Source organism: Hyperolius riggenbachi, chromosome 1 (genome assembly GCF_040937935.1).
Source record: "Hyperolius riggenbachi isolate aHypRig1 chromosome 1, aHypRig1.pri, whole genome shotgun sequence".
Taxonomy (NCBI): domain Eukaryota; kingdom Metazoa; phylum Chordata; class Amphibia; order Anura; family Hyperoliidae; genus Hyperolius; species Hyperolius riggenbachi.
Window position 1 is genome coordinate 16,610,820 of NC_090646.1, and position 14,035 is coordinate 16,624,854.

A 14,035-nucleotide genomic window follows, 5' to 3' on the forward strand; every position below is an offset into this window, starting at 1 on the left:
TGTGTCTGGAAGGCTGCCAAGTTCTTCAGTGTTGTGGTTCTGTGATGCATCTCCCCCCTCCAGGCCCTCTCTGCACACTGCCTGTGTATTATTTAGAGTAGGGCAGCTTCTCTCTTCTCTCTTATCTTTTACAAGCTGGATAAATCCTCCTCTGAGCTGGCTGGGCTTTCACATACTGAGGAATTACATACAGGCAGAGCTGTCTGCACTCTGCAGGAAGAAACAGCCTGACACTTCAGTGGAAGATAGCTGCAGGGGGAAAGAAACTCACAAATGATCTCTTGAGATTAAAAAGGAAGGGTGTATACAGCCTGCTTGTGTATGAATGTATTTTCTATGTGTGGACATACTGTACATCAACCTACTTCTTGTTTTGGTGGCCATTTTGTTTGTTTATAAACAAACTTTTAAAAACTGTTTTTAACCACTTTTAATGCGGCGAGGAGCGGCGAAATTGTGACAGAGGGTAATAGGAGATGTCCCCTAACGCACTGGTATGTTTACTTTTGTGCGATTTTAACAATACAGATTCTCTTTAAAGTGGATCCGAGATAAACTTTTACTCATTGCATGATTGTGTTCCTGTCATATAGTTTATAGGGCATTCCTCAAGCCAAATACTTTTTTTGTTTTGTTTTAATACTCTAATTCCCTATAAACTAAACAAGCCTCACCCACAGCTTCTCCAGAGAGCCTTGGCACTCTAAGCCTCTAAGTAGCAAGGGCTTATGAGAGTTCAGTCTGGGCAGGAGGAAGAGGGGGTTACTAGCCAGAGATTTCAGAGGCAGAGGGGAGGAGGGGAGTGCATTTTTCACAGGCTGAGGGCTGGAGATGCTATCAGCTTGCCTGTGTGTAATGTGACAAACAGAACATGGCTGCCCTCATTGTATCACAGGAAGAAATAATCATAAACTATTGAAGCTGTATGCAGACAGATTTACTGTGTAAACGATCTAAACTTTAGATAAGATATTTAGACAAGTTATTTGTTATAGTTAGTTTTTCATCTTGGATCCGCTTTAAGTCAAATCAGGCAGCTTGCCAGGTATGACCACACAGAAAAAAAGACCCATATATAGAGTATCATTGTTATCTCATGGACCATGTAGCCTGGGTCTGTATCCATCTATCTGCATGTTGCCCCCATTTAAACTCTATTTAATGATTATCCTCCCCATTCCCATGGATTCTGTAACATAACTTTCTAACACCCACAATGCAGAATGAGTCCAGCCTGGCTGTAATCTTCTGCACAGCACACACGACTCTCCTGATATTAGTAAATGGTAAGATTGCTGTATGTGGTCTGTTTTACCAGAACTTCCTGAATCAGGCCCCTTATCCAGGGGCGTAACTAGAAATCACTGGGCCCCCCTGTGAAACTTGGTATGAGACCCCCTCCCACCCCCCAATAACCAAACCAATATTATTCAATTGGCGAGTGCACACTGGAATGTGTTTTACCCATGCAGATAAAAACAGACAGCAGGGAAGCACTGCAGACATTTTCTCTATCAATTACATTAGCTTCTGTGATAAACGTGCATGTTTTCCCACATACACACACACGGGGCTCGATTCACTAGGACAAATAGCACACCTTATCAAAGTTAACACGCCTTATCAGAGTAGCATAGCGAGCGCTACGAACCCGCAGGGGCTCAGGGCAGGACGAGTGGAGCTCTCGTCATTGCCGTAAGTTCGTAGTGCTTGCTAGGCTACTCTGATAAGGCGTGTTAACTTTGATAAGGCGTGCTATTTGTCTTAGTGAATCAAGCCCTTGGTGTGCTGAAAACACATACAGAAAACCAACAGGCGAGTGTGCTCCCAGCCCTAGCTTATTACACTCACTCTGTCCATCTCTGATGGAGCAGAACTGGCTCTGCAGACTCCCCCAGCATCACTACAGTACACAGCACTTGGGGAGGATTACAAAGGTTGGGGGCTTGGCGCTGTACACAAGAGCCTGCTGCACACTGTATACGGACTGTCTACAAAACTTTGTATGATCGGTTATCAGTGACTGAGCAGATGCAGTTATTAGAACAATTGTGCAGAGAGCAAAACGTTTTTTCTCTCCTTGCCCTTAGTTCTCAGTCTCTCAGGATGGGGCCCGCTGTAGCTTCTGAGCCCCCTTCAGCTGCATCTATTGCAGGGTCTATTGTTACGCCCCAGCCCTTATCTTTTTGTTAACTCCTAGTTTATTCCCCTTATCTTTTTTAAATATCCCTCCTTTTCTGTTTTTTTTTTTTTTCCAGGTAAAAAGAAAACAAAAAGGATGAGATAAAACGCTTGTGATTAAAAGTAGAGAATGAACCTTGAAGTGGGTGAAGCTGTTCACAATCGTACCTTGTTATTCTTCCAAGTGATGTTTTCCTGGGATATAGTGTAGCTTTCATCCACCTCCAGCAAATTCTTGAAAGACGCCACTGACTTTAATGACACATTGAGAATGTGACTTGGATAAAGAATCAAATTAAATATAAGTAGATCTGATGGTAACTCCCCTTGATCATTAAAGAAAATCTCTTTTCCAAACTGATCTGTGTAATAAACTCTCTTCACATATTTGTGCAGCTTGTAGATAAGGAAAATAAGTTGGACCAGTTGTACACCATTTTTCCAACAATTTTTCTAATGGCCAGCGGGTTTTTTTTTTAGCAATGAGCAGTCATGGTGGGTACAGGTGCATGATTACATGAACAATGCTTGGTGACGCACAACAATAATGACCGTAATGGTGGAACTGATCTTTAAGATCCCCAACGACTCTGTGCAAAGCACCGCAATCGCTTGACTTCTCGTTCGCACCTATCATGTGCCGTCGCATGCACCTGCCCACAGGAAGAGGGAAGTCGCTGGAATCCATTTTCCTGGGTCGTCAGGTGATTATTCAGCGTTAGACCCTGCTCTCTCCAGCAGCATAATCACCACTACAACCAATGTCTGTCAGATCCAATCACCACTGCCACACCCATTTACCAGTGCCACACCCAATTACCACTGTCATACCCCTTCACCACTGCCACACCCAATTACCACTGTTATACCCCTTCACCACTGCCACACCCAATTACCACTGTCATACCCCTTCACCACTGCCACACCCAATTACCACTGTCATACCCCTTCACCACTGCCACACCCAATTACCACTGTCATACCCCTTCACCACTGCCACACCCAATTACCACTGTCATACCCCTTCACCACTGCCACACCCAATTACTATCAAACCCAAAACCCCACTAAGGGCTTCATTCACAAAACTTTTTTTCATGAGATATCTCTCCTTAATTGTTTTTCACCGAATCTTTTTTTAACCCTTTCAAGCATCTATCAAGCAACAATGACTAAAACTAAGGCAAGAAAAGTACCATGAAAATTAATCTAATCAAGAACAACTTTTCTAAGTAATTTTGCTTGCTTGGAATATGCTTAAAAATTATTTTATAAATTATATGAAAGAGAAGTAAGGAGAGATAAATCATGAGATAAGTTCTGTAAATCAACCCCTAAATCACCACCAGCACCACCAGTTACCACAAACACACACAATCACCCCCATTACACCACATTGCCATCAGACCCAATCATCACCAACCAACACCACACCCACACATTACTACACCCAATTACCATCTTCTATCACATCCAATTGCCACCACCATAATCATAAGCAACCATTACCACCCCCCACCCAATCACTACACCTAATTATCACCAACACCACCATCACCATACCACATCACCATTAACATAATCACCACACCAAATCATCATCACTGCAATCATCCATTAGTACCACCACACCCAGTCACTTTTCTTAATTATCACCAGCACACCAAATAACCACATCACCATCAGCAACATCACCATGCCAAATCCTCATCACTGCAATCATCCATCAGAACCAACACACCCAGTAACTTATCCTAAACATAACCACTGCACCCAACCACCACTATCACCATGATCAACATTACCACACCCAGTCATCATCACTGCAATCATCCATCAGAACCAACACACCCAGTCACTTCTCCTAAACATAACCACTGCACCCAACCACCACTATCACCATGATCAACATCACCACACCCAATCATAATCACTGCAATCATCCATTAGTACCACCACACCCAGCCACTCCTCCTAAACATAACCACTGCACCCAACCACCACTATCACCATGATCAACATCACCACACCCAATCATAATCACTGCAATCATGCATTAGTACCACCACACCCAGCCACTCCTCCTAAACATAACCACTGCACCCAACCACCACTATCACCATGATCAACATCACCACACCCAGTCATCATCACTGCAATCATCCATCAGAACCAACACACCCAGTCACTTCTCCTAAACATAACCACTGCACCCAACCACCACTATCACCATGATCAACATCACCACACCCAGTCATCATCACTGCAATCATCCATCAGAACCAACACACCCAGTCACTTCTCCTAAACATAACCACTGCACCCAACCACCACTATTACCATCACCGCAATCATTCATTAGTACCACACCCAGGCATCCTCCTAATCATTACCACCACCACCATCACACCCAATCACCACCATCACCATCATCACTGCACCATCATCCATCATTGCCACCACACCCAATTTCTCTTCCTAATCATCATCACCACACCCAATCACCACCATCCCCACACCAACATCAACAACATCACCACACCCAATCATCATCACTGCTATCATCCATCATTACCACCACACCCAGGCACTTCTCCTAATCATCCCCACCACCACCACACCCAAATCACCACACCCAATCATCATCACTGCAATCATCCATCAGTACCACCACACTCAGCCACTCCTCCTAATCATCACCTTCTCATCAAACCACCACCATCACCATCAACAACATCATCACACCCAATCATCATCACTGCTATCATCCATCATTACCACCACGCCCAGGCACTTCTCCTAATCATCCCCACCACCACCACACCCAAATCACCACACCCAATCATCATCACTGCAATCATCCATCAGTACCACCATACCCAGCCACTCCTCCTAATCATTACCACCACCACACCCAACCACCATCATCACCAACAACATCACCACACCCAATCATCACTGCAATCATCCATCAGTACCTCCACACCCAGCCACTCCCCTAATTATCACTACCAGACCCAACCACACAATCACCACATCACTCCCAACACCATCACCACATCTAACATCAACATCATCACACTCACCACACTATTTCCTTCTGAGACCTGACTACAATGATGCTGGTTGCTATGAAGGTTTTACAGTCTCTGAGCCATAGTGGAGTCTTGACCTGGCTGGATAGTATAATGGTTAAGGGCTCTGCCTCTGACACAGGAGACCTGGGTTTGAATCTCAGCCCTGCCTGTTCAGTAAGCCAGCACCTATTCAGTAAGAGACCTTGAGCAAGTCTCCCTAACACTGCTACTGCCAATAGAGCGTGCCCTAATGGCTGTAGCTCTGGTGCTTTTATTCCGCCAGGCAGTGGCGTAGCTAAGGAGCGGTGGGTCCCGATGCAAGTTTTACAATGCCCCCTCCCCCCCCCTTCCCCCAGCACTCTATACCTAACAATTGAAACGGTGCACCAAAACCTGCCGATGGCAACTACAGTGTCCGAGGTGCTAGAAGGGGATGGGGAGCAGTTTGTTAATGATTACCACTATCTAAAATATCTATAGATTTAATTATTATGAGCACAGGACCAATAGAGAGCTAATATTGTAGTTGAGGGTGGGCCCCGATGCGATCGCAACCTCTGCAACCCCTATTGCTACGTCCCTGCCACCAGGAGAAAAGCGCAATATAAATGTTCTTGTCTTGTCTTGACCTATAATACTAAAAAAACAAAACGACAACAACAACAAAAAAAACACATGCAATAGCCTGAGCATAAACTTAACATAGTTTTTTTGGCCTTTAAAGAGGAACTCCAGTGAAAATAATGTAGTAAAAAAAGTGCTTCATTTTTTACCGTAATTATGGATAAATGATTTAGTCAGTGTTTGCTCATTGTAAAATCTTTCCTCTCCCCGATTTACATTCTGACATGTATTACATGGTGACATTGTTACTGTGGGCAGGTTATGTAGCTGCTGCTAGCTGTTTTGGCTGTTAGAGACAGCTGTAAACAGCTAATTCCTGTCTGTGAACCTTGTTACATTGTGGCAGTTTGCCCAGAGTACCGCGGTACTCAGAGCTTCTTGTGGGAGGGGTTTCAGCACAAAATCAGTCACACAGCGCCCCCTGATGGTCGGTTTGTGAAAATCATTATATTTCTCATGTAAAAGGGGGTATCAGCTACTGATTGGGATAAAGTTCAATTCTAGGTTGGAGTTTCTCTTTAAGGAGGATAGATTAAAATATAAGGTTAAGTATAAGTCAATTAAAAACTGACTAAAGAGAAGAGATGAAGAACACTGATTGGTGGCTGACTACAGACTACCTAGCAAGCATGGTATAGGGACCTTATAGGATTGTATGAGGAGTAACACTGGACCTTCCTCATGCTAGATACAAAACAGTGACCCTCAACCAAGAACAGAAGCAAAATAGTTCAGTAACATAATATAGACAAATCCTGAACAATAAAACCTAACTGTCCGTCATCCATCCTGTCCCTGTCTGTGTGTCTGTGGGTATTTTGCACTGACTTGCATTGGTGGCGGCGGGCTCGAGATCTAGAGCCCGTTTTTGTAAATGGACTTAGGTCAACCAGTAAATAATAAAATGCAAGATGCAAACTGATACGCCCTTTGCCTGTATCTCTAGACATTATGCTGTTACTATATTACCGAATTGCATATATTTTGCTTTTGTTGTAAGTATTGCTCTTTCAGCTTTCACCTTGTACTTTATGTATTTTATGTCCTAAAAACTTTTCAAAACATTTTGTGTGTGTTAATGAATGAATGATAATGTGTAAAACTAACAATAACTGTTTACTTTGGTCTCTGACATTGAAAGTACATACTTACCGTCATAATCTTCTTTCCTTGTAGACTCCCCCCTCCCCCCCCCCCCCCCCCCGCACAACTTCAGATATACATTGTCCCTGCTTAACTTATATATACATACATCCCAGCCGCTTAAAGTGACTCTGTAACAAAAATTACAACGTTTTTTTAACCACCCTACAAGTTCCTAAACCTATTCTGATCTGTTCTGGCTAACTGCAGCACTTTGTACTATCACCGTCTCTGTAATAAATCAATGTATCTTTCTCCTGTCACACTTGTCGGCCTGTGTCTGGAAGGCTGCCAACTCTTCCGTGCTGGTCTGTTCCTCTATGCACACTCCAGTGTGTGTTTTATTTACATAAGCCAGCAGCTTCTCTGCTATCTTATCAGTGATAGAAGAGAGCTGGATAAAAATCCTCCTCTGTTAGGCTGTGAAAGTAGCTGGCTGACACATACTGAGGAATTACAAACACAGGCACAGGCAGAGCTGTCTGCAGGAAGCCTGTAATGTTCAGTGCATGAGAGAAGAAGGGGACAGAAGGTAAACACACAAATGATCTTTTGAGATTCAAAAGGAAAGCTGTATACAGCCTGCTTGTGTATGGATGTATTTTCTATGTGTGGACATATTGTACATCAATCTACTTCCTGTTTTGGTGGCCATTTTGTTTGTTTATAAACAAACTTTTTAAAACTGTTTTTGACTACTTTTAATGTGGCGAGGAGCGGCGAAATTGTGACAGAGGGTAATAGGAGATGTCCCCTAACACACTGGTATGTTTACTTTTGTGCGATTTTACCAATACAGATTCTCTTTAACTTCAGCTCAGTCCCCCTGCTAGTCTCCCCTTCCCACTGATGCATGCCTGGCCCTGTACACCCCCTTGTCCTCCACATGACAGCTCCCCACTTTCTGAATGGCTACTGAAGGAAGTGTTGGTATCCTGGACATTCCACCAGTTTGATGTCCTCATCGTATAACTGTGCTCGACAGAAGAACATGTTGAGGGCACGGGGGTCATGGAACAACCTCTGAAAAGTAAGAGGAGGTGGTATCCACAATTTGAAGACAGTAAGGTCACTTACATACTAATAACGTTTAATACATCATCCCTTGTGTGAGAACATGTAAGGGTGTCTATGTGAGTCTGAGAACATGGACTCCACAATGATGGTACAACACGTCTGATGACACTACATATAACATACTTTGCCCCTCGCTCCCTGTGAATGGTCTTCATACAGATCCATCATGTGCAAGGCATGAGCCAGAGCGTACACCGCTGTGTAGACATAATAGTGGCGGTGTGTAGCAGAATAAGCACGCATGCGCATCTGGGTGCAATTTTTTGCTGCGTATTTAGTAATTAATTGGAAAAGTTGATTTTTTCTATGGTTTGTGGAGAGACATTTAAACATCTGCAGAGAAACATCCTGAAGAAATGGATCATATGGATATCTGGTAGGATGGAAACCAAAAACAAATTCCCTGAAGCCGGGGATCGATCGTTCAGGAGGCTTACAAAAGAAACTGCAGTTAAGCGCCTGCTTATAATGATCTTTCTTTGGATCTGGACCTATTGAGATTCGTAGGATTAATGTCACGTTCTCACGCACAGCCATTGATCTCCTCAGGAAATGAAAATAATGTGAATTAAACTCATCACAACTTATGATAATCTGACTGGTGGATTTCTCAATGAGTTTATTTGCTTTAAGCTTTAAGCTTTCAAACCCGGCTTTCAGCCTAATGACAAACTCGATGCAGATGCCATGCCGGGTCAATGCTCGGCTCAGTTTCAGATATTCCGTCTCCCCGATGTTGTCATTGGTCACCAACACTCCGACAAAGTTCCAGCCAAAATGTAGAAGAAATTTAATGAGAGCGGCGTAACGGACATGACTATTGGGTGACAACTGAAATAATGTGGGGAACGTCCATCTGTCACTCTGGAGATGTGATGTGTCACTATGGCTGATCTGTAGGACAATAATAATACAAGGGCCCATTTGCAATTATTATTTTTTTTCTCCTGAGTTTTCTCCTTTTGGACCACCAGCAAGTGTGAAAATACTTAAAATAATTTTGGAAGTACCTTTTAACCTACTTCTTTGTACTTTTTCAATTGCAAAGAACTAAAAAAGTTATTTTAAAGTGTACCAGAGACTATATAAATTAAAAGTTTTATACATACCTGGGGTTTCCTCCAGCCCCATCTGCATGGATCTCCCCCACGCCACCGTCCTCAGCCTTCTCCATCTTCTGTAACGGGTCCCGTAACTTCAGCCAGTCGTGATCCAGTCGGCGCATGCGTGGTGCACTTTTACGCATCTCTTCTGCAGCTGGCAGCATCAGGCGCAGAACACTCCCAGCCGCTGGAGATACGGAGAGGCATACTGCACAAGCACGGACTGACACGGTAAAGAAGTGATCCACCCCCCCTTTTCTCCCCACCAACAGAGCTCTCTGTTGGTGGGGTCTGATCACTCCCCCCCATGTTTATTATTTTTTTATAAATATTTTTGGCAGTGTTTTTTTTATTAAAAACATTGTTTCTTTAAATGTCATCCCACCCTCCCCCCAGCCAGCCAATTACGGCGATCGGCTGTCATAGGCTTCTGCCTATGAGAGCCGATCGCTCTCTTGTCCCCCAGGGGGACAGCCGTGTGACACGGCTGTCCCCAGTACAGCGCTGCTGCCAATTGCAGCGCTGTACATGTAAATAGACGGCGATGACGCCGTCTAACAGTCATCCGAGCGAAGGCAGGGCGGAGCTCCACCCCCCAAGCAGGAGATGCGCGCACAGCCTGCGCGCGATCTCCTGCAAAACAGAGCCCTAGGACTTTACGCCAATCGGCGTTAGGCGGACCTGGGGCTGCCGCCGCGGCCACGCCCATCGGCGTGACGCGGGCGGCAACTGGTTAAAAGGCATTTTATTGATAAAGTATGAAAAAGTGAATGGGATTGGGCCCATTGAGTCTTCCATATAGATCAGACATGTTTATTCCCTTTGATGCAAATGATGACCAGGCCTATAGGGGTCTATTGGACCCAGTATCAGACTGTTGGGAGATGGCAAGTTGAGGTGTCTTCTCATGCTGCATGGGACTATTCCCTTTATTGTCCATCCAGGTTTTTCACACTTTAGTAAAGTCACTTTCTTTATCAGCAAGCCTTGCATTTATCTTTTCAAAGATAATTTTGTTATCTATGTGTAAGAGTACAAGGGAGGGAAGAGGTGCCCAGCTAGTGATAACATTTTCGTTAAAGCAGTAGGATTAGCCATACTATGCCAGGGAAAAAAACACACATATAAGTAGATAAATACTTGATCTACTTACATAACCCATGTATTGTACTGTTCACATTTTGATTTCAGTGAATTTTATATAGTAAATGAAGAGAATTCTGCTCCTGGTGGGAACTATGTCTTTAGCCAACAGTTTGAGGCTAAATACTGATGTCATTTCTTCCCTTAACTTTTTTATTTTCTTCTCTGATCGCTGAGTCACCTCAGCCTTGCTTATAAACACAAGTGGGCAGAGGATCATGTTTCAGCTAGGCAGGGAAATAAAGGGAAGAGGAGAAATATATTATAGATAAAAAGACCTCCCAGCATGCAACTGTTTGGCAATGGCAATTAAATATAAATAAATAAATAAATATTCACCTATTGATTTTCAAGAAGAATATGTAATTGCTGCCATTCTTGCATTGTTCATCCAATCAGATTTGTTTAATTTCAATGCAAATTATTCATGCCAAAGACCACAAATCTCACAAACTTGGTTACTGAGTAATTGTGTGTTAGGGTTAGAAAAAGTGGCCAAAGCCAACACCAGACAAATACATACCTGGGAAACATCAGGACATCAGTGGGTGGAGAAAAATACAAATTTCACTGGCAGAATGTAAACTGCAGCCATTCTTACATTGTCAATGGTAGAGTTCTCAATCTTTGCACAGTTGGTCACTGGGTAACTGGGATTAATATTCAGAAAAGTGGGTGGAGTCTACAAACGCCAATCAAAATTCATTTATTGATTTTCAAGGGAAAATATTTCATTGCTGCCATTCTTGCACTGTTAATGGCACAAGCCTCAAACCTGGTACATTTGGCCTTTTGGTGACTGGGGTTCAAATTCAAAAAAGGAGGTGGAGCTACAGCCAATTAGATTTATTTAATTTCATTGCAAACCTTTGATGCAAAAGACCGCAAAGCTCACAAACTAGGTCATTGAGTAATTGTGTGTTAGGATTACAAAAATGGGCAGAGCCAACACTAGCCAAATACATACCCGGGCAAAGCCGGGCGACCAGCTAGTAATTAATAAATGGCCTCGTTATAGGGATAGAAATGTATGTTTTTTTATTGTAATATTCTTTTTGGCCACTAGATGTCCCCACACAATTTACTGTCTGGTTAGAACACAGCTCAAGCTGCGTTCCAGCCAACAGGAAATTACAGTGACTCTCATTTTTACAAGGAAATGATTCTGTTTCTCGTTGCAGCAACAATCTTTTCAAAATTTTAAACACTAAGATTGGGTTTAGGAACATACTGTATGTTCCAATTCTTCCATATGTGCACAACTGCGGTGGGCTGCTCATGTCAGCCTCCATACCTTCTCACTTCAGTTGGCCTTTAAAGTACCCCTGAGAGGTTCCGTCTGCTGCACAATCTCTCTTTTCCCATATGCAGGGCACCCGCCAAGGTTGCCCTCTTTCCCCAGTCCTGTTCGTACTAGCCATGGAACCGCTAGCTCAGAGCATCCACATGAACTCTGAGATACATGGTTAGAGTATTGGTGGTACTCATTCCAAGCTCAGTCTTTCTGCGGATGACCTCTTGGTTTCTCATTCTAATCCACGCTTGGCTCTGCCAATGTTGCTTAAATTGTTAGATACTTACAGAATGTCCTCTTGTTTGTCTCTTAATCTTGAGAAGTCTCATGCTGGGCATACACGGCTCGATTCCCCGTTCGATTCCGCAGGTGATTCTCTTATCTTCAACTCGTTTTCATTATGTTTTTCCATTCTGCTCAATGCGGAATCAAGCAGTGAAACGATTGGGTGGGAGATCGGACGTGTCGAAAATGATCTATCAAGCCATCTAAATGACTCAGAATCGAGCCGTGTATTCCCAGCATCAGGCTTGGCTATATTCTGTAACTTTCCTCCTCCTGAAGCCAAGAGTTTAGCTGAATCCTTTAACCACTTTCGCCTCCTGGACGTACTAGCTACGTCCAGGAGGCCATGTGCGCGTCCGCGCGCTCCCGCGGCCGATCGCACGCAGGCATGCGCGCTCCTGGCCCGTGGTTCGTTAGCCCAGGAATCAATGAATCAGGCTATGGTGCCCGATCACTGATTTCTCTCTCCTGCAGAAAAAGCGACAGCTTCTCTCGGAAGCTTCGCTTTTTCTGGCTCTAGCATCCCCATGCGTCCCTCTAAGTGTATATGTTACGCTTAGAGTGACGTCATGTAAACAAACTCATGGCTGCCATCTTGTGGCCAAAAAGTAAAACTACAACTAAATGTAAAATAAAATAAAAATCAACACATATTTACAAAAAAAAATTACTGTTTACATCCCACCCTCCCAAAAATGCGTACGTACAAAAAGGGCGCATGGACAAAAAGGGCACGGGGTGTAAACTCTAAATAATAATTAATCATTAATAGGGTTTATAAATATAGTGTGCTATATTTCGTTTACAAATAATGTTTAACAAAATTATAAATCATTAAATAATGTTTATGAAATCGGAAATTGTGAAAACGTTAATCTTCCCTGTTTCAAAAGTTAAACTTATAATTACGTTTATAAAAAAAACAATAATATATGTTTAATTGTTATAATTGTATATTATTGTGAATAACCGTCATTTATGGTTTGTTCTTATAATAAAATCTGAAAATATTGTTTATAAAGATGATATAAATATAACTACGTTCGCAATAAGTGTTGTAATACATTAGTAATTATTACTAAAATTTTAATAAAACTATACCTAAGCCTACTCTTACACAGAACCCTACCTGTACCTATCCCTAACCCCTAGACTCCCCTGTTGGTGCCTAAACCTAAGACCCCCCTGTTGGTGCCTAAACCTAAGACCCCCCTGTTGGTGCCTAAACCTAAGACCCCCCTGTTGGTGCCTAAACCTAAGACCCCCCTGTTGGTGCCTAAACCTAAGACCCCCCTGTTGGTGCCTAAACCTAAGACCCCCCCTGTTGGTGCCTAAACCTAAGACCCCCCTGTTGGTGCCTAAACCTAAGACCCCCCTGTTGGTGCCTAAACCTAAGACCCCCCCCTGTTGGTGCCTAAGTAACCCTCCCTGTACCTACCCCTAACCCCTAGACCCCCCTATTGGTGCCTAAACCTAAGACCCCCCTGTTGGTGCCTAAACCTAAGACCCCCCTTTATTATGTGGATAATAATGTTTTACTAATTGTGGATTCAAAAAATATTTTGCAATTTACGTTACGTACTGATCGCTTTATTTTGTGAATAATAATGTTTTACAAACAGTAAGGGATAAAACTTTAAATAATGTTTTAATTATTTAAATAAGATAAATATGTTTAGTATTTTCATAAACGTTATTCAGCACGGGTGCATTTTATAAACGTAAATCACCACAAGTTCAGTTATAAATCATTAAACATCGCCGGGCGCCGTTTTTAAACTTTATTTAGCTCCTGGCGCCGTTTATAAACTTTATTTAGCTCCGGCGCCCTTTTTTCCTACTCGGCGCCCATTAAACGCTATTTATTATGGGAGTGAATGGCGGCGCCCTTTTTGTCCACTAGCGGCATGCGCCCTTTTTTCCCAGCTCCCCCAAAAATACCCAAATAAAATGTTTTATATTTAAAAAAAACATTACAATAAAAAAAACATGTAAATATTTACCTAAGGTTCTAAACTTTTTAAATATCAATGTAAAGATAAAATATTTCTATTTTTTTTTTTATTTTAAACTTGTAAATAGTGATGGATGCAAAACGGAAAAAATGT